Source organism: Silene latifolia, chromosome 1, assembly GCF_048544455.1.
Source record: "Silene latifolia isolate original U9 population chromosome 1, ASM4854445v1, whole genome shotgun sequence".
In the NCBI taxonomy this organism is placed as follows: domain Eukaryota; kingdom Viridiplantae; phylum Streptophyta; class Magnoliopsida; order Caryophyllales; family Caryophyllaceae; genus Silene; species Silene latifolia.
Window position 1 is genome coordinate 72,926,275 of NC_133526.1, and position 24,961 is coordinate 72,951,235.

Consider the following 24,961-nt stretch of genomic DNA (forward strand, 5'->3'; position numbering starts at 1 on the left):
CGCTCGGATTATGTGACAGCTATTTTGTCTTCTACATGTTTTATGAAGGATGCGCATACCTCGGGAAAGACTAGCAAAAAGGAGACTCGCATATTTTTCTGAGAAGAGCGATTCCTCAAGGACTTAATCGTCATTTAAGCCCTTAGTAAACCCTAATTTGTGTACTAATCCCCACTATAAATACCCCATTAGTCTAATTAGATAATCATGTTCTTCTTAGCAATCTCTAGTGTAGTTTATATCAATCTAATCTCTCTTTAATCTTGTAATCAACATTTAATCAAGTTTTAATACAAATCTCATTTCCTTAATCTCTCTTTTGTTCATCTTTCATTTTGGGTAATTGAAGATTATTTGGGTTATTATTGGGAGATTGACAACCTTCCAATCAATCATCAAGTACTTCTATTATTCTTTGCTTTATTATTGGAATCATTAGTAGGTATAATTCTCTTAATCCCTTTTTAATTATTGTTAATTATCATCATTTATTCATCATGTTTTACTTTGTTGGTATGATTGACAACGTTGCTAACATGTTCAACATGATAATGAGTGAGTAGTTTCCTTAGCTAGGGTTAATGGGTAGTTAGGGGAAACCAACATGGGGGATGATTCATGCTTAAATTAATATGTTTTCATAGTTTATTTGCTTGCTTGTTGTGATCTCAACTTATGCACATGTTATGTTTGATGAAATGCGAGCCTATGAATCCTTGCATTTTTTACCCATCACGTATCTTTTCAATGAGACTTGTAAGACATAAACCAACTCGAATCTCATTAGACCATGCATATAGTTGAGTAGGGAAGATTAAGTCTACTTGTAGGTGTTGTACAATCTAATCGATTCGGCTCCGGGACCCAAACTTTCCTAGGATTGTAAGATATAAACCAACTCGATCCATCACAACAATAATTGCTTGCTAGCTTATAATTTGAGAACATGTTTGTATGATCAATTCCCATGAATCCCCTATGACCCCATGACACCCTAGTGCCTTTTATCAATTGTTTACATCCCTTTTTAATCATCTTGCTTGTTTGCTTTCATTGCTATTTAGTTTAGTGATCTTCTATTCAAACCCCAAATTGTGACACCCCTAGACACCGCTAGTTGCAATTGAAAATCTCATCTCAACTCCCGTCCCTTGGGATCCGACCTTTACTTGCCTCTTTACTAATTGTAGAGTTGTTTGTGGAGTTATAAATATTGTTTTGGTCTAGGTGCTCCTAACGACAAGTACTGAAAACTAAACCTCTCAAGAGAGTCCGACCAAAAATGGCGTCGTTGCCGGGGACGGTGTTTACTTGATTTAGATTTTCTTAGATTGTTATTACTTGTGTCTTTCTTTACATTGGGGAAGTAAAACTCCTCAAGGTTTGTTCTAATTATTTTCAAGTTGTTTGATATTTTGCATGTCTAGAAGATCACAAGGTAACTTGTTACCCTTTGATCACGAAATTGAAAGGACTTTGACAAACAATAGAAGACTTCCTAGAGGAACTTTGAGAGGTATTGGTGAGGTTGTAGATATTCAACCAAACACTATTGAGTTCGTCAACTCTTTTGCAAGAGAAGGTGAGGAGAACCCAACACAAAATCAACCCACAGTGCCTAAATTTTCATCACATTCCGTACCAACCGAGGAGAACCTACCCAATGGTACTCCCACACCACAACACTTAACCGGAAATTTCATTGCCAAATCCGCATTTATCCAATTAGTCGAAAGAAGCCAATTTGGGGGGATGCCTAGTGAAGACCCTCACTCTCACATGGAGACTTTTTGTGACTATTGTGATGAGATTTCTCAAACCGGTGTAACTCAAGACCAAATTCGATAGGTCTTATTTCCTTTTTCTCTAATTGGCACCGCAAAACAATGGTTGAAAGGCCTTGATAAGGCTACTCTCGGAATTGACTCTTGGAAGAAATTGGCTCTAGCTTTCTACAAAAAGTTCTACCCACCCGAAAAGACTAACATGCTAAGAGCTCAAATTACGGGCTTTAAGCAAAGAGATGAAGAATCCTTGTATGAAGCTTGGGAGCGATTCAAGGGAATTTGTCGCTCATGTCCTCATCATGGACTTAGAGATTGGTTCTTGGTACAACAATTTTGGAATGGCCTTTATGAAGACTCAAGAAACATTCTCAACATGGGATCAAATGGTATGTTCACCGAAGTTGACGATAATCAAACTTGGAACAAGATTGAGGAAATGGCGGTCCATAATTCACAATATAGTAGACCTCGCAAGGCTACTAGAGGAAGAAAGCATGAAGTGGACTCTATTACTCAATTGGGTGCTCAACTTAGTGCTCACATTGATACCATCAATTTGAAGTTCGAAAAAGCTATGGCTAGACTTGAAGAAGCCTTGAAATCACCAAAGCAACATGTTAATGCCATGACGCACCTTCATCAATCCCAAGTGGGATATGTGAGAATTGTGGAACTTTGGGACATGACCAAAGTGAATGTAGGGGAACAAATGAACAAGTGAATGCTTTTCAAGCATACAAGAGTGGTACCCCTTATTCAAATTATTACAAAGAAAACACCAAATTCCACCTAAATCTCTCATACAAAAGCCAAAATGTTCAAAACCCTTAACCAACATACACCCCACCTCCCATGAGAAACCAAAATCAAAGACCCTTTTACAACCAAAACCAAGGTTACCAAAATCAAACTCCATACAATCAACAAAATGACCAAGGTTTTGATGTTCAAAAAGCGGTCCTCCAAATGCAAAAGAATCAACAAGAGTTTTTCACCCAAATGCAAAAGGATAGTCAAGCAAAGGAAATCACCATCAACAACATCCTAGCCCACACCAAAATGTTGGAAACCCAATTGACTCAACTAGCATCTTCAAGCTCACAAAGACAAAAGGGGCAATTACCACCTCAAAGTAATCCCCCGAGACATGAAACGGTTAGTGCCATTCACTTCAGGAGTGGTACGAGGTATGAAGCACCAAAGAAGCAAGTTGAGGATGAATTTGTGGAAGCTAGTGACAAAGAAGAAGTTGTGCAAAAATCCAAGGATGGAGAACCATCAAAAGAAGAAGTTTCAAAGAAAAATGAAGACAAGGCCAAGGAGAAGGAACCCATTGTGATTAGACTTCCTTTTCCAAGTCGTCAAGCCAAGCCCAAATTTGATGACCAACTTGGAAAGTTTATGGAAATTGTGAAGAACTTGGAAGTCTCAATTCCTTTCACGGATTTAATCAATCACGTACCGGCCTATGCAAAGTACATGAAAGACATCTTTACGAAAAAGAAGTCGATCCGGAAGCTTGAGACTATCGCCTTCACTAAGGTGAGTAGTGCAATCCTTCAAGGGATTTCACCTCCGAAACTTAAATATCCGGGAAGCTTCTTAATACCGTGTACCATTGGCGACACAACGATCAATAAAGCCCTATTTGATCTAGGGGCTAGTGTGAGTGTTATGCCGTATTCGGTAAGTAAAAGGTTAGGGATGGGAGAGTTTAAATGTACCAATATCACACTCCAAATGGCCGATAGATCGACGAAGACACCATTAGGGATATAGGAAGATGTTCCCGTAAGAGTTGGGAAATGTTTCATCCCGGTGGACTTTGTCATTGTTGAGATGGAAGAAGACTCCAATATTCCAATCATTCTAGGAAGACCTTTCTTGCACACCGCGGGTGCGGTGATAGATGTGAAGCATGGAGAGCTCACTCTAGAAGTGGGAGATGAGAGCATAACTTTCAATCTTGACAAGACCATGAGAGCTCCCCGTTTGCATGAACCATGTTTTATGGTTGATCATTATAGCCAGAAGGATGATAGGAAGAAGTCGGAATTCCAATGGAAAAAGAAAGTTGATGATGCCCCATCAAAAGAGCAAGAGAATTGTAACAAAGAGAGCTTGAAAAGCTCACCCATGACAAGTGAAGAGGATGGCCTCATTGGCCAAGACAAGAAAAGAGGAGAGTTGTCTCTATCAACTCAAGAGATTTTTAATGATCAAGTAGACGAAGTTTGTGGTCTTTGGGACGATGAGTTTGAAGGGATTTTCAATCCCTACATTGGTAATGCTATCGATCAAGACCAACATGAAGGACAACAAGTGCAAAGATCTATTGAGGATCTTTATCATGATAATGAACAAGCTTTTGACTACTTCTTCAAGGTGTTGAGTAACATCAACAACACCTTGAACATGCCCCCATGACATCTCTCTAAGGATGAGAGTTTGGTGGAGTCCTCTCCAAACCACCATTTGTAAATATTTCTAACTCCCTAACTTGCATTTTAATTCTTACATTGCATTTTTGTCGTTTTTGGATTTTTTGTGCCTTGATCAAGATATTCACCATTTTTGAGAGAAGTGAGGGAGGGACTAATGATTTTATTGATGTGTAGTGCTTTAACTTAGTGTGGGGATAGCAATTGCCTAGGCTATTCATGCCTTTATAGTGCCCCTATAATGAAGAACACGGGATTTGAGGAATGAAAATGACACGGGATATGCAAGTGCACGGATGGACCTGAATCCGGGTAGATTAGGAGGAATCCGAGCGTCTTCTGGGTAATCCGCTCGTCTTATAGGAATCCGAGCGTCTGTGGGAGAATCCGTCCGTCCAAATGAGCTGCAAAATGAAAATTTTTGGTCTGTTAGAAAATCCGAGCGTCCAAGCTGAGAAGACGCTCGTCTGAAACTGTCCGCTCGTCTTTGTAGAAAGACGCTCGTCTTTCTGCCAGTGCAAATTTAGCAAAGTTCCTGTAAGAGAATCCGCTCGTCTTTGAGGAAAGCCGCTCGTCTTACTTGTAGAATCCGCTCGTCTTTACTGAAAGACGCTCGTCTTTAGGCGAGTTTTCCTGAAGCCAAATTGAGCAGAATCCGAGCGTCCCGACAGGAATCCGCTCGTCTTCCCCCTGCAGTTTTGAAATTTTCATGTGTTTTAATACCCCTTCCCACATTCATTCATTCATTCAAATATTCAAACACTACCCATAAACCCCAAAACCCCAAAACCCTCATCCTCTCCATCACCAAAAAACAAAATTTCCTCAACCAAATTCAACAAAATCAAATCCAAATTTCCTTACAACAACAATTAATCACTCCTTTTTGCAACAATAATCAATCCAAGCACCAAAATCATCAACCTTTGAGTCGATTTTTGAAATAAAAAGACAAATCCTTTCTTCTTAAAATCGATTTGGGTATAATTAGAAATTGAAGATTTTCAATGTTTTCTTGGTATAATCAACAATGGCAAGAACAAAAGGAGCAACAAAGGCACTCAAGGCAAAGACACTTTCTAAAAGGCAACAAAGCCTTCAAGCAAAGAAAGCTTCAATGGCTATGGTGGTTTCTAGTGCAAACTTGGAAGTTCAACAACAACAAGATCCTCCCTTGGAAGCAACAACAACAAAAACTCCGGAAATCTCTCAATTACCCAACTATCCGGAGGTAATTTTCATTTCTAAATCCCATAGGGATACATTTGCCAAGTATGCTAAGAAAGCCATTTTGCCCACGAAATTCATATGTGAAGATGCCTTGAACAAATTGGGTGTCCTTGAACAAACAAAAGCCTTCTTTGAAGCCATGGGGTTGGGAAAATTGTTTACTACAAGAGAATTGACATACCCCTCCCTTACCTTGGAATTCTTAAGTTCATTGAAAGTGACTAAGGTAGAGACTAGAGAATAAATCGAGTTTCGCCTTGCCAATGTGAATAGGCGCATCACCTTTGATGTTTTGAGTAAAGCATTAGGCCTTAGTGATACACCATATTATCATAAGATGCCCGAAAAGTATGATCCCGCTCCTCTTTGGGAGGCGATTTCCGGGAAGAAATTTGTGAGCTTTCATGCTTATCGCGCTCTGTTAGTCCACCATCCGGGCATTATGGTGTGGCACAAGGTCATCGGGAATACTATAATTTTAAGAAAAGGCACTAATCACTTTACAAAGCTCGATTGTGTTATACTTGAGTCGGCCTTAAATGTCGGAAGGGAATTCACTAAGCCTTACAATGCTATAAGGCTTTTGATGGAAAGATGGCTTAATGTTGATTGTGGCAAGGAAGGCACTGCTCATATTGTAAATGGAGGTCTAGTTACTCTCTTGGCCAAGCACTTTGACGCAAATTTCAACAAGGATAACACCTATGTGGCGATCAAAGGGGGTCATCTCATTGACATGGATGCCATGATTTACAAGTACAAATGGGTCAAGCATAACTCTCTTGACACCAACTATGGGTGGCTAACCAATGATGCTAGATCTTTCACTTTGCCTTCCAAGATATGCCGATTAAGTGCTCATCGAACAAACTACCTACTTCCACTTTCCAAGGGCGCCGAGTACATCATCCGTCAACAAAGGGGCGAAATTGAAGAGCCCTCCTCCTCCATTGTCACACCACCCAATCCATTCAAATATCAAGAGTTCAAACCCAAAGATGTTGAAGTGGGCAATGCCTACATGACTCTACTTATGCAAGAGATGCATAAACAAGCTTACAATGATCGAGTAGATGCATACTTGGCCCAATATCCACCCCTCCTTCATTTAGCTAGGCAAGGACTAATTGATTCTTCATGTCCTTTGCCTAGTTGGGCGGATAGGGAAGTCTTCTTTCCAAGCACATCTAGTGGTGAAAGACCGGGTGAAGATGAGAATGTCGATGATGAGGTTGTTGATGATGAGGGTGTTGATGAAGAGGTAGATGAAGAAGAATAGGCTAATGAAGATGATGAAGGAAGTGAGGAAGGAAATGGAAATGAAGATGAGAGTGGAGACGAGTCCGCTTCTATGGAGGAAAATGATGACAATGATGATATGGTAGAGGATTAGCAAACTTTGGAGGCTCCTACCCTCTTGAGGTTTGTCAACTTCTTTCTTTGTTTTCTTTATTTTTATCTTGATCATAGGTAGAGAGTCCTAGCAACATGAGGACTAACACCTCAGCCCCATTGAGGTGTTATTTTATTGTTCCCATTTGAAATCCAAAATGACAATTAGTTTCATGCATTGCATCTTGTGTGCATGAACTACCCCAAAATTTAAGACATTAGAAATAATGTCTATCTCGGTTTGGGGAAGTACATGCATACGCAACGGTAGGTAATCTAAATTACGCTCTCCGTCATAAAAAAAAACCCTTGCATCATGTAGTGTAGATTAGTATAGCTTGCATTTAGTATAGAAATCACGTATCATACTTGCATAATTTCCTATCATATTGGCCATTGAGGACAATGCCCATATTAGTGTGGGGATGGGAAATTCTAACTTAACTTTTATTCAAAAACCCAAAAAAAATCAAAAATTTCGAAAAAATCAAAAAAATTAAAAAATTGAAAATCCAAAAACAAGTTCATTTCCTTTGTAGTGTAGACTTGTATATATTATTTGTATATATTATGTTTGTCTATCCTTGTTCACATTTATCGACTACGCCACATCCGAGACATGAGGATATTGAAGACCGCATAGTATGATCTTTCCAATCTCCTTTTTCCTCTTTATGTTAATGACTATGTGGCTTTATTTTGATTGATGCGGTATAAACAATGTGAATTTAGGACTTGCATTTAGATTATATGGCATATTAGTTGGTAGAATCATATGTATTAGGATGTATATATGTTAGTTGCATCATGGCATGTAGTTTGCATGTTAGAAAATTTTGCGAAACCGTCTACTTGGGAAGCTTGACAAGTTTATATAGGCCCTAGTAGATGCTTTTTCTTTTAAGACTTCGCTTGTTAGAATACTTGTAAAACACCCTAGGATGTGTCATGCTAGTATCCTTCGACCCATGGATTAAGGCCTGGTCAAGAGTACCTTGTGGTGTGATAACTCCTTGGCTACCGTTTATTCCAAGGTGACCCTTGAAACCATGCAACCATCATTTATCCATGTTCTACCACATTTTTGTCATCAAAGGGAATGGGCACAAAAAGAAATTGATTTGAGTTCAAGAAATGAAATAAAAAGTGAAAGAAAGTTTGCAAATTGCATCAAAATGAAAAGAGGAGCAAAAATAGACTTCTATGCTTCAAATATAAGCCCCCCTCACTACATATGGGGTGACTTTGAAATTTTTCAAAAAGAAATGCAAAAAGTTGAAAAGTTGTCAAGTATGGAAATGCCAAAAATCAAAAATGGCAAAAGAAAGTGTTCTCAAATGTTATATGCCACAAGAAATTGGGGGGAAAAACAAACAACAAAGCAAACTCCCAAATGAAACTCAAATTCTATCGATCCCTTTATCCATCGTATCCATTTTTGTGCATGGTAGAGAGGGGACGACCCTTCTTCTTGTCTAGGCAAGAGGGGGAATTCCGCGATCCTCCAGTGTTTCTAACACCATAGGGAGTCTATTCTTGACAAAAACATATAACGATTGAGGACAAAGGTACCCTATCTTGACACAATTTGGAGGTGATTTATTGGTATCCTTCTAGGCTTAGTAGTTTGAAGAAATTGCATCTATGAAGAAGTGTGTACCCTTGAATTGCTTCCCTTGTAGATAATTTCCGCCACTTAGATGAGGAAAGTGGCTATTCTTTTGTAGATGCATCTATTACTTGATTATATGTGCTTTAATGCTTGGATGTGTCGCCATTTTGGCAAGACCCACTTTGCCTAGCAAGAAGGTATCCTACCTCATGGTTGTCTTGTTGTGAGTTGAAGGGGCGGAGTGAGACCCGCTAATTGTCTCATATCGGCTATGCTATTAGGTTAGTTTAAATAACGGGCCTAGTCTTAGTCACCTCTTTACTCGGGACGAGCAAAGGTTCGGTTTGGGGATATTGATGTGACTATAATTTGAGCATATTTAGTCCCCGAATTAGCCCCGTTCTCATGCTTTTTAGTGCATATTTGGGTCATTTATTATCTTTAGTCCTTTGTTTTGCATATTCTTTGAGGTTTTGATCCCTTGGTAGGAAAGGAGTGCAAACCTTGCATTTTCATGGAAAAATGGAGCTAAATTGATTGAATTCAATGACCAAGCATCAAAGAGAAGACAAGACTAGAAGGCCTTTGTACATATTGTAGTAGATGGGCAATGATGAGAAAATATCCTTGTATCCCCGAGGAAATCCTTAAGGATTGTATGAAGAGAAAGGAAGAAAAGAAGAAAGGAAGAAGCTTATCTACAATCCGAGCGGATTGCCCACAATCCGCCCGTCCAAGACAAGCAATCCGAGCGTCTTCCTCAGAAGGCCGCTCGTCCAAAACCACCACAATCCGCCTGTCCACCCCACAAATCCGCTCATCCAAAACACCCACAATCCGCTCGTTCCGTGCTCTGGACGCTCGGATTGTGTGACAGCTATTTCGTCTTCTACATCTTTTATGAAGGATGCGCATATCTCGGGAAAGACTAGCAAAAAGGAGACTCACATATTTTTCTGAGAGGAGCGATTCCTCAAGGACTTAATCGTCATTTAAGCCCTTAGTAAACCCTATTTTGTGTACCTAATCCCCACTATAAATACCCCATTAGTCTAATTAGATAATCACGTTCTTCTTAGCAATCTTTAGTGTAGTTTATATCAATCTAATCTCTCTTTAATCTTGTAATCAAAATTTAATCAAGTTTCAATACAAATCTCATTTCCTTAATCTCTCTTTTGTTCATCTTTCATTTTGGGTAATTGAAGATTATTTGGGTTATTATTGGGAGATTGACAACCTTCCAATCAATCATCAAGTACTTCTATTATTCTTTGCTTTATTATTGGAATCATTAGTAGGTATAATTCTCTTAATCCCTTTTTAATTATTGTTAATTATCATCATTTATTCATCATGTTTTACTTTGTTGGTATGATTGATAACCTTGCTAGCATGTTCAACATGATAATGAGTGAGTAGTTTTCTTAGCTAGGGTTAATGGGTAATTAGGGAAAACCAACATGAGGGATGATTCATGCTTAAATGAATATGTTTTCATAGTTTATTTGCTTGCTTATTGTGATCTCAACTTATGCACATGTTATGTTTGATGAAATGCGAGCCTATGAATCCTTGCATTTTTTACCCATCACCTATCTTTTCAATGAGACTTGTAAGACATAAACCAACTCGAGTCTCATTAGACCATGCATATAGTTGAGTAGGGAATATTAAGTCGACTTGTAGGTGTTGTAAAATCTAATCGATTCGACTCCGGGACCCAAACTTTCCTAGGATTGTAAGATATAAACCAACTCGATCCATCACAACAATAATTGCTTGCTTATAATTTGAGAATATGTTTGTATGATCAATTCCCATGAATCCCCTATGACCCCATGACACCCTAGTGCCTTTTATCAATTGTTTACATCCCTTTTTAATCATCTTGCTTGTTTGCTTTCATTGCTATTTAGTTTAGTCATCTTCTATTCAAACCCCAAATTGTGACACCCCTAGACACCGCTAGTTGTAATTGAAAATCTCATCTCAATTCCCGTCCCTTGGGATCCGACCTTTACTTGCCTCTTTACTAATTGTAAAGTTGTTTGTGGAGTTATAAATATTGTTTTGGTCTAGGTTCTCCTAACGATAAGTACCGAAAACTAAACCTCTCAAGAGAGTCCGACCATCAAGTCTCAAGATTCAGCGAATAAATTAACGAAAACTTGTAGATATGCATATGTGATTCTACTAATAACATGTCAATTAAGCACGGCTTAGGCATAAACAGATGAAAATGCAATGTCATCATTGAAATACTACCGTTCCGACTCGACCTACATGCTAAAATAAACGTGAAATTTTTTTTGAATTTTGGAAATTTTTTCAATTTTTTTTTTTAAATTTTCTGTATATAAGAGGAAAATAAACAACAATGCAAGACAAAAATGAAAATGTGAATGCAAAACAGAATGAATGCAACGCAAAACCCTTCCCCAAACCAAATCACACAATGCCCTCATTGTGCAAAATCATGTAAAAGAAACAAAAGGGAAATGGGATTTTTGCGATAAATAACTAAATAAGACATGAAAAGGAACTCGGAAACTCACAAGATTTTAAGCGCAAAAGAAAACCTCCCCAAACCAGCGTGAGCTAGGAGGTTTCAGTAGCTAGCAGTGCTACCATAAGTACCTGAAAGGATAGAAAATACCATGCATTATCCGAGAAAACAAAGATGGGATGGAAATTACGTGTAAAGAATAAAAATAGAAGAAAAGGAACAGCAGCAATACTGGTCGATCGACCCATGGCACCTGTCGATTGACCAGTGCTCGATAAAAAGAAGCTACTGTACCGCAAATGGCAGTCGATCGACCAACTAGGTCAGTCGATCGACTGGCCTACCTGACGAAACAGATCTCTTCTTCGAATTAACTCAATGAATTGAGTTAATTTGGTCTAAATACCTGCAAGTGCACATAAATACGCGCCCAAAATTTGCGCTAAACCAAATTGTAAAGTCTAAAGACGGAAAAAAAAAACTAAACTAAACAAGAAACACACTCCGGGTTGCCTCCCAGCTAGCGCTGGTTTCAGTCAGGTCCCGCTCGACCTCTTTTTCAGCCAACTACTCTAATTGAACCCAATCAAAGCAACTCAAAGCTCGCAGCAACCTGTCAAATAGCTGCGCATGTGCTACACAAAACTGTAAGTAGCACCATAAGACAGCAATAGCATAGGAAAGTAAAATATAATAACATTTAAGCCTAATGAATTACCTATGACAGCTCCTAAAATTATTCACAAAATTATTCCTCCTTCCAGCTAAGGGCGGAATATAAAAGCTCAAATTAACCGCAGGTGGAGAACAAGAGAGCTCAACAACATTCAACCCAAAAACAATGCGAGTAGAATTTAAATGCTCAGACGGGTAAGAACTGTGAGGTGAAGGAGTCTGGTCAGCTAAAGGTGAAGGTGGATAATCGTCCCAAATGCATGGGGATGTAAAGTCAAATGGGTCAATGGGGTCTCCTAAAATAGGCTCATCATCTATATCATCATAAGTATCCCATTTGACCTCAAGACTGTCTAAATCTACCTCCTCACTCTCCGCATCGCTAGACTCGTCAAGATGGAGATTCTCGAAGAGAGCCTCCAAATCATCCTCACTATCTGTGTAAGAATCATAAAGGGGTTGTTGACTATCCTCATAAAAAGGATTGTCAACCACGCTAGTGGTCTCCTCTATGTCTACGTCAGCATTTCCTAGATTGGTTTCTAAAGTCTCACCCACCCCCTCATTCAAGTTAACATGAAGAGAAAAGTCAGGTTTATGAGTTTCAGCAGCAAACCAATCAAAAAATTTTAATACCTCATTTACGGGGATTCCTTCGAAATCCCACTTACCAATAGATTCAAGGTATGCTCGCGTAGGGTCATTCACTCCATGGATGATAGTCCAGCATAGTTGGAGTCCAGTATGAATTCCCCGTCTGGGTTCGAGCCACTCCAAAAACCTGGCTAAATAAGCACCAAAAATCTCGTCTTCTCCCTGCGGAAATCTCAGAAGGAACGACATGAGAACGGTCTTAAGGAACCGAAGCTCCTTGAGACAAGAAATAAACTAAATAAAAAAAATAAAACTACGCTACCTCCCCGGCAACGGCGCCAAAATTTGATACCGTCGTTTAGTATCAAAGATAAAATTTATAAACCTATTTACTATTAACAGAAGTTAGCGGTAAGCAGGGTCGATCCGCAGGGAGATATTATGAGATTCATCTGTTTATATTTAGTCTAAAAGGAAAGGGGGGTTTTAAATTGGACTAAGTCTAATAACATAAGATAAATAAGCAAATAATGAAATAAATGTAAACAATAATTGAAAGAAGGCTAAGACGATCGGTTCACTGTAGCTACGATGGCGGTAATCCTAGGTAAGTCTGAAATAATCATGTAAGATGGGCAAATAACAGGTCCTCTCGGTCCGAGTTAACTAGTAGCTCCTTTCGGCCTATGCTGCTAATCCCTAAGTCTCACTAAAACTAGCTCTCGCCCTGAATAGTGATTCCTAAAGCCTAAATTACTTATCTTTCATTCTTAGCATAATTTAGTCGTTTCAATTATTAGTTTATTTCCCTTCCCTATCTCTCGATCTTCTGGGTCGATCAATTCCTAAGTATTTAACAACTCTCCTCTCGGTCTCGTCGTTAATATTGCAATTAAAACATTGAAACAGTGCTAATCCAACATGATACAGTCGATCGACCAGTTAAGCCAGTCGATCGACCAACAGGTACAGTCGATCGACCAACAAGGTCAGTCGATCGACCATACCCCGACATAGGTCTACCTATTCTACGCCATCTACGCTACGGATCCCCTCACACATTAGCGCGGGATATTTAGCTACTCATACTGGAATTAATAACGGAAACGAAAATAAAGATGAAAACAACAGAATTCATAACTAAATTAAACGAACAATAAAACCGCATAAAAGAAAGAATTAGGTATTAGGGATTCTGACTAATCAATTCTAATCTAATAAGAAGGAATAAAAGTAAACTAAAATTTAGAACAAGAATTACCAGAAATAAAGAAGGCAAGAAACGAATCCGGATGCAAAAGACTAACTTTATTGAAAACTAATGAAAACTGTAGAACAAACTAGGTATATGGAACTGAATCTCTCCCAAATTCCATATCTCAAAAATCCATATATCTAAAGTAGTAGGAAGGAGTTACGTTATATAGAAGTGTTATGTAAAACCCTTCTCCAAACCTAATTACAAATGGGCTTAGGTTAAAATCTTTTAATTCTCGTCAGGTTGCATAAACGGTCGATCGACCAAATCCTCCAGTCGATCGACCAAGGGTCGAGAATATCAGAAGCTTCTGATTTAAAATAAAACTTGCACGTCAGCTCATGTGGTCGATCGACCATTGACCTCAGTCGATAGATCGATCGCTTTTTTCGCGATAAAGAACTGTTCAAGATTCGACGATCTATAGACCATGTAGGTCAGTCTATAGACCAAGTCAGCTGGTAATCCGCTTCTGAAACTCTCGCAAATCTATCTTTCAGGCCTTGCTACGCGCACCGAGTTCATCTCTCGAGTCACTACTTCATGTCAAATCCTATGCCAAGCACTCGGGGACGGATTCGGCTCGATGTCCGCTGAATTCTTCACATTTCTGCAATATTACACAAAAACACGAAAGTAGACGGAAAAGAGAATATAGTAGCATAAACTACATAATTGAGCTCTGAAATGCGTGTAAAATAGGGTTTAAAATATCATATTTAGGACACGTATCACCTATACATGTAGATAATTAAAATAATAAAAAATCTAAAGGTAACATATCCTAGCTAGCTAGTTGGAGTAATAAAAATAAAAGAGTACTTAACTAAATACCTCATCAACCAGCTCTTTCAATGATGAGGCAGTAGTAGGTATGACTGGGGACTTAGGCTTATCCGTCTTTTTTGTCCCCTACACAAAGTTTCCATGCCTTTTAAAAAAACAGAAAAAATATAAATAAAGGGAGGTTTTTAAAAAAATGGAGAAGTTAATTAAATACCTCATCAAGTTGTTGTTTCGACGAGATAGTTGGCATGTCTGGGGACTTAGGCTTATCCGGCTTATCCGGCTTTTTTGTTCCCTACACAAAATTTTCATGCTTTTTAGAAATACAGAAAAAAAATATAAATAAAGGGAGGTTTTTAAAAAAATGGAGAAGTTAATTAAATAACTCATCAAGTTGTTGTTTCGAGGAGTTAGTTGGCATGTCTGGGGACTTAGGCTTATCCGGCTTAGCCGGCTTTTTTTTCCCTACAAAAAAAAATAACATATAAATTTAACAAATAAAAACATTTAACATATAAAAATTTAACATAATAAGGTATTTTTTCTAACCCCAACGGCTTTCGGTTAAGGCGAAGACGAACGAGCCAGGAAGATGTGTGATTTAGGCCATTGGATGAAACTTCCAACCGCATCTGCCAGAATGGTAATGTCGTCACGAACTGGGACGGGCAGTTGAAATTTTTCACGGCCTTCAAAGACTTGAGTTATCTTCACTTTTCTATGATTCGGCAAAAGTTTTTGGCCATGAACCAATAAAGTTTCCGCTGATTTGGTGGGCAAGTCTACGAGACCCCGGCCAACACGCAAAAGTGGTTTCTCGGATTTAGGGTCAATAAGAATAACTACCCTCCTGTTTACGGCCTGAAGAATACACATACTTTATATATTATATCCTAAAATTTAATAGAACTCATATAAATTTAACTAATTAAAGACTTCATGCATACCTTGCCAAAAACTGTGAACTGATTTGAAGGGGATGTATGCTGCTGTTTTCCATCAGCCGTCTTCTCAAGTTGCATCCCCTGATTATTGTCAGCTGTGGCGGATAACTCAAGTTGCGTCTCCTTTTCATACTCATTTACCTAATAAAATTAACCAATGGCACGATGTCAGAAGTTAAAGCATTAGAGCTAGCAGGGAACACACCCCCTGATCTTACCCAAAAAAAGAAAAGAAAAATAAGGAAGTCATATATTTACCTTATCGGCTTTAATTGTTACAACTTCAGAAGCATTAGGTACCTGGTCTTTTTGAATCTCGTTGACCGATACTTCCTTCTCATGTATTGCCAAGGTAGTAGTGTTCTCGGCCTCTTGACCAATATGTTGTACCTTACCCCCTTTAATAACATCCTCCATCATCTTTAATTCTTCTTCGGAAGGCTTGCCTCCAGAATTCATCTTTAGTATCAAGGATGCCAATAACTGAACCTGCGTGCCAAGAATGTAATGTTTCAGCAATTTGTTTAAAACAATAACATGTGAACTTCAATGAAAATAGTAGAATAAATGGTATCATGTCAGCCTTCTCAACCTTAGTCTTCCTTTTCTTCTTTTTCGGAGCAGTTGTCCCATAATATTTTGTGACTCCAACCTGTAACGGGACGCCCCTCAATCGACCTGGATGTTCGGGTCGGCCGATCGCTCTAGCAAGAACGTCATCACGACCATTGGCAGTGAATTTCCCTTCTACTGCCTCCTTCTACTACCTTCTCCTATAATAAATTAAATAAACTTCAAATTATATTTGTGACTAAAATAATAAAGTTAGTAATGAACTCCTCTTAATAAAATAATGCTTACTATGTTGGCCAACACTTCCTGATCATATTTGTCAAACGGCCGGGATCCTTTAGGCGTGTGCCCTTCTTTATAAGTTACATGTCGATCCAAGTCGGTCACTCCCTTTGCCACCTACACATTAACATCGTAACAGTTATATATATAAATGTGTATCAAGTCCAAGTGCGATTAAAAAAATCAAATAAACAAGGGGATAATGCATGCTACTTACGAGGTTGTCTTCTATCAATCTGTAACCGCCTCGAGAACCATACCATTTCCCCTTCTTGCATGAAATGTTAGCACGATTTCTTTTGCTAACGACCTTCAAATTATATAAAAGTGCAAGTAGATGAGATAATAAAAAGATTACAGAGAACTCATTAATTAAAAAAATGATAGGTAAATCATTAAAAGGCGAGGATATTTAACCTAAAACTTCTCACTAGTTCGAATCGCTTTGAAAAGATCTCATTGTTCCTGACTGATGGTGGGACACTTGTTTTTTGGTGGGCTCTTACGCATCTCCCCCGTTGCCTTGTCCACATACAACCAATACTTAGCAACGTCACACTTCCACTGCCGTAAGACACTCCCTACCTTCTGTATTAAATACTTATTATAGCATTTGGCAATATCAAAGGCTTCCTTTATACAATCCAAGTGTAACTGCGCCAATTTTGGATTCAAATTCTTAATTTCATCTAAATGGATAGGCACAAACTGTCTTGCGCAACATCCAATCCAAGTGGATAAATGCCCCGCATTTGGACCAGTAGGGAAACCCTTCGCGTTCAATTTTATTTTAAGCGGCTCTTTAGCCGCTATAGCTGCAAGGGCTGCAGGGCACTTCGTATCACCCCTCTCACCAGGCTTATTATCCCCAGGCTTATTATTCTTTTGACTTCTTTTCCGTTTTCACCCATGATAATCCTAAAACCCAAATATGAATGAAATAGGAAATGAACAACTTAACAACATCATGCAGAGTATTATCTAAAACCCTAAAGAGGAATGAAAATTTAAAACAACTGTTTGAGCTTCTAAAATCCTAAAACCCTAATAAGATGAATGAAGTAGATGATGCGGGATGATAAAGATAACAAAGAAGACGAAAAACAAACAGATGAAAAACAAAAAAGATGATCTTAAAACCCTAATGACGAAACACAAAAGTGAACATACCTGATGATGATGATGATAAAGAGAACGAGCAGGATGATAAGGGAAGGCAACAGAATCTGGGCGCCGGAAACTGGACGACGGCCGGCAACGAGAATGTAGAAAGTGGGGGAGAGAGAATAAACTCAGGATACCAACGGTTGAACTGATGTTGTGTGTGTTTGTGTGGTATGCTGTATGTGTTTGTAAATTAGTTTTTTTTTAAGATAAATTATTGACAACGGGTCCTTAAAACAAAACCGTTGTGATATGTTAATAACAACAGGTCAATAAAAGTCAACCGTTGTCATAACTTTATTACAACGGTTAAAATATACCCGTTGTAATATATTTTCACCCAATTTGCGCCAAAATGAAATATGTCTAAAAAAGCAATGACAACGGGTAGAAGTACTACACCCGTTGTTGAAAATAATAACGGGTAGTGTCACTATAACCGTTGTTGATAGTAATAACAATGGATAATGTCAATGTAACCGTTGTTGAAAGTATTAACAACGGGTAATGTGAATATAACCGTTGTTATTGTTTAACACTTTTTTTTTAAAAAAACAATTACTGTAATTCCATTACAGTCCATACCTGTAACAATACATACTGTAACAGCAGAAGCACTATATACTGCAACATTAATCAGCAATTTCAACAACAGCATCCACACCTAATAATAAGATCAAGAAAATAAGACAACAACACCAACATCCATGCATACTGCATATCTACAGGAATTACCATGCCATGCAAATTTGGGAATGTTTAACAATGATCATTGCTTCTATTGGCTTTTTAAAGCTACCAAAAGCTAAAGACAACATACATACACTCCACCAACACATCTCAAACTTGCTATAAATTCAGAAAAGAGGCACGCCATTAGCTCCCCACAACTCACAAATAAACCATCAAATTACTGGTCTGAAAATGACTCAAAATGTTGGTCGTCCATATCACTGTGTCCTGATGAATGCCACAGGCTACATAGATATAGACAATGGAAAATTTGCTGCCAAAAGCTTTATTCCTTTGAGGAATAAGCTTATTGAGCTGGGATACTCGGTCAGCAAAGTTAAGCCACAATGGGGGCCATGAGGATTCAAAGGGAGTTTACTAATTCAGTTTGAAACATCAACTGCAAATGCAGAATCAGCATTTAAGCTTGACATGATGTTTCAACTCAGAGGCCATGGCAGGAACGACTGGAATGCTCCGAATAGATCAACACTCGAACCATACCTCTGGGTAGCCACAGACTCGGATGCCGAGCTTCTGAAGAATACCGTGGACTATGTCTAAGTGCCGTATGCGACCATATTTGATGGGCAGCAGTCGGCCAGGTCAGAAAGCGTCGATGCCTACAACCAGGTTGTGGCTGTTTTCCAAGCAATGTACCCCTAAAACCCCTACAAAGTATGTCCGTGTCTGTGGCTGAAACTTCCAAGGAACATGGTGTGTTATTTGTTGAGTGTCAAACTGTGTGTGTCTGTATCCGCCTATCATAAGTAGTGTCGTGGGCCTATATGAAAAGGCAACTTAAATAAAGGTAATGTGTAACCCTGTGGTCTTGTAAGATTTCCAGTACTGTTGTATAAGTAGCGTCGAGAGTATCAGTGCTTTACGTTTGTATTAAATATGCAGTTCCTTCTACTAATCTGTTCAGTGGAGATAGTTATTTAAAAAAAAAACTAAAAGGAAGATATATATATTTAAAAAATAAAAATAAAAATAAAAGCTAATAACTTACATTATAGACCATCTCAGGATCGGGGACTTTCTTGGATGTCATAGTTTCTTCGTTAACCCAAATACCTTCACCATGGTTATCTCGCATATAGATGCTTTCAGTGTCCTCATGATCAGTGTTAACATCGTCGAAATAAGATACAGTGATAGAGTGATCCATTCCCTCAAAAATGACATCCTGATCATCATCACCATTATCGGATGGACTACTCCTTCTACTCCTTATAGACTGTACAACAGACCACTTCTTATCTATAGGATCGGTGACATAGAACACTTGTTTAGCTTGGGATGCCATTATGAAAGGATCATCCTTATTGTTGCCAACCTTACCCAGATTGACCAACGTAAATCCCATCTTATCCTTTCGGACACAATGGATGTTGTTATCAACCCAATTACATCGAAACAAAGGCATTGTGAAATCAATGTAATCTAGTACCAATATTTCTTGAATAACACCATTAAAGGCATTTTCCCCAAATAGGTTTTTTATCTTTTGAAGTAGCAGAGTGCATTGCCTCAAATTCAGAACTCACACCACTATTTTGCATTGTGCTCAACTCATCATGCTCGCGGGTGTAAAAAGTATATCCATTAATGGCAAAACTGTTGTAAAAAGTGATCCTGGCATTTGGACCTAAACCAAGACGTAGTAACCTAGGAGAGATGTCATCACCCGTTTGATTCGTACACTCTAAGAAAATATTCCTAAACCACTCTGCAAACGTCTTCGTATGCTCGTTTGCAATCCACTTCTCGGTCTTATTTGGGTGATCGTATTTGAGCTCATCTTTGTCTTGTTGAATATAAGGTTGCACCTCATCTTCGTTGTTTAGCACATACGTATGTGCTAAATGCAACATTTCACATGTCACAATTTTTTCAACCCGGCCCCTAATACCTTTTCCGGTCATCCAGTCACTATGACGATTCTTAGGAACGCCAATCAACTCCTCAGGGGAGAGATGAGCATAACAATATGAAAGAGCTTCATCTAAAATAGCGCGTTCAGCAATACAACCTTCCGGACGATACCGATTAGATGTATAGTCCTTGTAGACATTCATCAATCTTTCGAAAGGATACTGGTATCTCAAGTACCCGGGCCCAAGGTACAAAATCTCCCTAACTAAGTGAATGTTCAGATGAATCATGATAGTGAAGAAAGAGGGTGGAAAATACATTTCCAACGGACAAAGAGAGGTTACAACGAGGTCCTGCAATGTATCCGCGTCATCGGGATTGATGACTTTCTCGCATATGGACTGGAAGAAGAGATATAATCTAGTTATAGCATATCTTACGTTTTCAGGTAAAATGGAACGAATAGCCACAGGTAGTAATTGTTGCATCAAAGTGTGACAGTCATGTGACTTTAACCCGGTGAGTTTTAGGTCTTGCATCGACACTAGGCTTTATATGTTCGACGAATAACCATGTGGCACTTTAATTCCATTCAAGCATGCACATAACTCTTTTTTCTCATTCCGTGAAAGGGTATAAGCTGCTGGCGGTAAAAATGTACGATTACCTCTCTTCTGTGGTGCCAACTCTAGACTAATACCCATCATTTTCATATCTTCCCTAGCTGTGGCGTTATCCTTTGTTTTACCGGGAACATTCAGAAGAGTATTGATAATATTATCACAGACATTTCTCAATGTGCATGAAATCGAGGTAATGCCTGACCTCCAGGTCAGGCCAATATGGAAGTTTATCAAAAAATATAGATCTTTTCATATACCCATGAGTAGACAATTTAGAGCCGCTCTTCTTCCCATAATCTATCTCAATATGCTTTACTTTTTGGTAAACTTCATGCCCACTAAAAATGCTAGGAGGTTGACGAAGTTCTTTTCTTCCATTGAATGCTTTCTGCATCTTGCGAAAACAATGGTCATGATAAAAGAACTTCCTATTTCCCATATACACATACTTACGAGAAGACTTCAAGTATTCAGACTCGATATCCTCCCCACACAATGGACAAGCCTCTTTCCTATGAACTGTGTGCCCAGAAAGGTCGCCATAAGCCGGATAGTCAGATATTGTACACAATAACATCGCTCTCAAATTGAAAGTTTCGTTCTTATATGCATCAAATACTTCTATCCCACTATCCCACAACATTCGCAAATCATCTAGAAGAGTTCCAAATAGACATCTATATTATTTCCAGGTTGTTTAGCGCCGGAAATTAACAACGACAACATCAAATACTTTCTTTTCATGCACACATATGGAGGTAAGTTATAAATAGCCAACACTACTGGACAAGTACTATGTTGGCTACTCATGTTTCCGTGTGGGTTCATTCCATCAGTGGACAGCGCTAGACTTAAGTTTCTAGGTTCATTGTCGAACTCGGGATACTTAGCGTCGAACGATTTCCATTGCATACCATCTGCCGGGTGTCTTAGCTTTCCATCATTTATTCTTCCCGTTTCATGCCAAGTTAACATTTTTGAATCATCGAGATTCGCATAAATCCTTATGAATCTTGGTATCACCGGAAAATACCACAACACCTTAGCGGGATCCCTTCCTTATCCTTATAACGCCACTCCAAACATTTAGGGTAATTGGTTAAGTTTTGATATAATTTCCGATACAATATGCAATCATTTGGACATGCATGTATTTTCTCATATTTCATACCCACTCCTCTTATTAGGTTTTTCGCCTCATATGTCTTAACAAGTAGAACATTACCATCTGGAAGCAACTCCTTTATCAAGGCTAAAAAACTAGTGAAACACGTGTCACTCACCCCATTTGCCCCCTTGATATTATACAACTTCACCACAGCCGACATTTTTGTGAACTTACAACTAGGATACAAAGGTGCTTCAGACTCACACAACTTCTCATACATGTTGTTAAGGTCATCCCAATTAATAGTGTCATCACCTACATCTTCAAAAGCATTCGACTCATCATCATTCTCTTCATTATCTATAGACCCAACATTCAACTTCTCTGCTTCCAACTCTTCCAACTCAAAAAACTCAGCAAACTCAGGATCATCAGTTAGCCTTTCATATACCTCAACATCATCTTCTTCAAAACTATTCTCGTCCTCTAATGGTTCCCCATGAAAAATCCAACGTGTATAGGATCGACTAAATCTCCACTTTTCTAGGTGTATTTTAACGTCTGGAAAAGCCATATACCTAACATTACCACATCTTTCACAAGGACGTGGAATACTAGAAGAACCTTTCTAATTGTTCGAAACGACTTCATAAAATTCAGCTAAACCATCCTTATAGTTGGGGTCACTCATATTTGCATCAATCATCCAAGTTCGAGTCATTTTTCTACATTCGTAATATATAGGCAACTAATTCAGAAAATCCAATAATAGGCAAAAAAATAAACGAAATTTAGGAAATCAATCAAGCTAAATTATCAACAAATTAGATAATAACCCAAAAAATTCACAAATTCAAAAATAATCGACATTCATAGGCCAGGAAATTGAACATACAATCCTATATCTATATATAGCTTGAAAATCTTAATAAGAAATAGTTAATAAGCTAAGAAACATATATACCTGATTGATAAACACGATGAGGGAGAGAAGACGGTGACAACAGTGACGGAGATGAAGACAGAGAGAGACGATCAGGGAGGAATGGAGGATGATATTTGTGTATAGTAGCAGTATTAGCTTGTGTTTGTGTTTTGTAGCATATAGCGGAATAAAGCAATCTGTTGTTCTTTAGATTTTCGTAACTTTAATAACAATGGTTATTGAGTCTACAACCGTTGTTACAACCTAATAACAACTGGTTCTAACATAACCGTTGTAATTTCTTTTCACTAATTTTGCACCAAATTATTAACAACGGTTAAAATGTATTACGAAGTAAACTGTTGTTATTAGTTTTTATATTAACAACGGTTGTGAAAGTTTGACCCGTTGTTAAAACCAATAACAACGGTTAACAACACACAACCGTTGTAATTATGTTTAGTAAAATTCGCGCCATCCATTCTACAACGTCTTATGGTGATTTTCGTGAATAAGCGTTGTTAAAGGGCCATTGTAGTTGTCTGTATTTGTAGTAGTGTAGGTGAGTGACTATTTTCCTTCTCTCTTACAAAATTTATACTCACCTTATGCTTAAATAAAAGATGAGTGACCCGTGATAGTCCGACATGGATGGTCTTATAAGGTCGACGATTTGGTTGTAATACCACGGTTTTCTAAGTCTGTTACTCGGCCAAATATAGCTTACTCGGCCGAGTAAGGGTGTCGTGTGTTTCTGGACAGTTTACTGCCCAGCAATACTCGACCGAGTATGGGAATACTCGACCGAGTAGAGGATACTCGACCGAGTTTACTCTATACTCGACCGAGTATCCGGTCTGACGGGAACATAGAGCTTGATGAATCTTTATCTTATGTGGAGGTTCCTAAAGAGATCTCAGATCGCAAAGTACACAAGACAAGGAATGGTGAGACCGTCTTACTTAAAGTGCTTCGGTCTAATCATAATGTGGAAGAGGCCACATGGGAACCAGAGGAGGCTATGAGAGAACGCTTTCGTCACCTTTTCGATCAGGTATGTTTGGTTACGAGGACGTAACCGTTATCTTTTTAGGGGGGTAGGAGATGGTCGCATGCTTCTTTTTAAGTTAGTTTAAGTTGGTTTAGTTATGTTTTGAGTTGGTTTAGCTATGTTGTGTCATCTGGTCAGTTGTGTTGGTGTTTTGTTTTATGTAGTGGGAGTTATTTGGCTCTTGTTGGTCTTGTTTTGTGTGTATAGTGTGACCTTCGGGGACAAAGTTCTTTTTAAGGAGGGAATACTGTAATACCACGGTTTTCTAACTCTGTTACTCGGCCGAATATGGCTTACTCGGCCGAGTAAGGGTGTCGTGTGTTTCTGGACAGTTTACTGCCCAGGAATACTCGGCCGAGTATGGGAATACTCGACCGAGTAGAGGATACTTGTCCGAGTATACTCTATACTCGACCGAGTATCCGGTCTGACGGGTAATAATTCTGCGGTTTGATTTAGAAAGGATTAGAGTTATTTAAGACGCGATTTACAGTTTCTAATAATTTTTACAAAACCTAAGCAATACAACGTAACTCTAATCGTCTCCAAATCTCTCTCTCAAGTGCGTAGATCATTCGTAAGTCTAGTTCATCTTTCGTTGCGTCGATTGTGTCGGTAAGCTTTTGATTTTTAAAGTTCTATTAATTTATCTTTTAGGGTTTTGCCCTAATTTGTGATTTGGGAGAAAGAGGTTTTTGCATATGGTAATTGGAATTATGTGATTGTTGTTAGGTGGAGAATTCGTAGAGGAGCCTTTCTAGCTTACGTGTTTATCTTATTGCAGTTGTGCTAAGTTAGGGTTTCCCTACTCGGTTTACCGTTAATTGATTTAAGATTGTATTGTGATAGTTGTACGACTGATATAGATAATTATCTGTTTTTGTTGGTTTGGAGTTGGGTGTTGGAGTTGGGTGTTGGAGTTGTGATGGTTGTTGGTGATGTTCGCGAGGTGCGTCCTCGACTGAGTGGAGTCACTTGCGGGAGTGGCTTCACGCCCTAGTTTTGCCCTCTGTGGAACCCGCCACAGGAGGGGATGTGCACATTAATGGACAGGGTTATCGCTCATTGATGAGCTAGGGCTTAGGTGGGTACGACTGCGGTCCCTCACTGGCAGGGCTACACACTTTAGTGTGTAGTTAGTTACATGTTGTGATTGGGAGTTGGATGTGGATGATGATTAGCTGTTTATCTTTTCGTACTTGTTTTATGTTGATTATACAGTAACTGACCCCGTTGTTGTTTTATAAAATCTGTGGTGATCCATTCGGGGATGGTGAGCAGATTGTGACAAGTGATGATGTTTACTAGCTATGGGGACAAGATGGGGAGTCATCACTCGAGTCTAGCTTCCGTTGTCATGAGACTTATTATTCAGTTTTAGTTATTGAACATTAGTA

At 38.7% G+C, this 24,961-nt stretch overlaps 1 non-coding gene across 1 annotated transcript; it reads right to left on the reverse strand.

The window, feature by feature from the left end:
• Nucleotides 1-1,986: 1,986 nt before the first annotated feature.
• LOC141624295 (small nucleolar RNA R71) lies at nucleotides 1,987-2,093 on the reverse strand. The gene has a single exon (XR_012534106.1). It is a non-coding gene; the product is annotated as a small nucleolar RNA R71 (small nucleolar RNA).
• Between the last annotated feature and the right edge of the window lie 22,868 nt (nucleotides 2,094-24,961).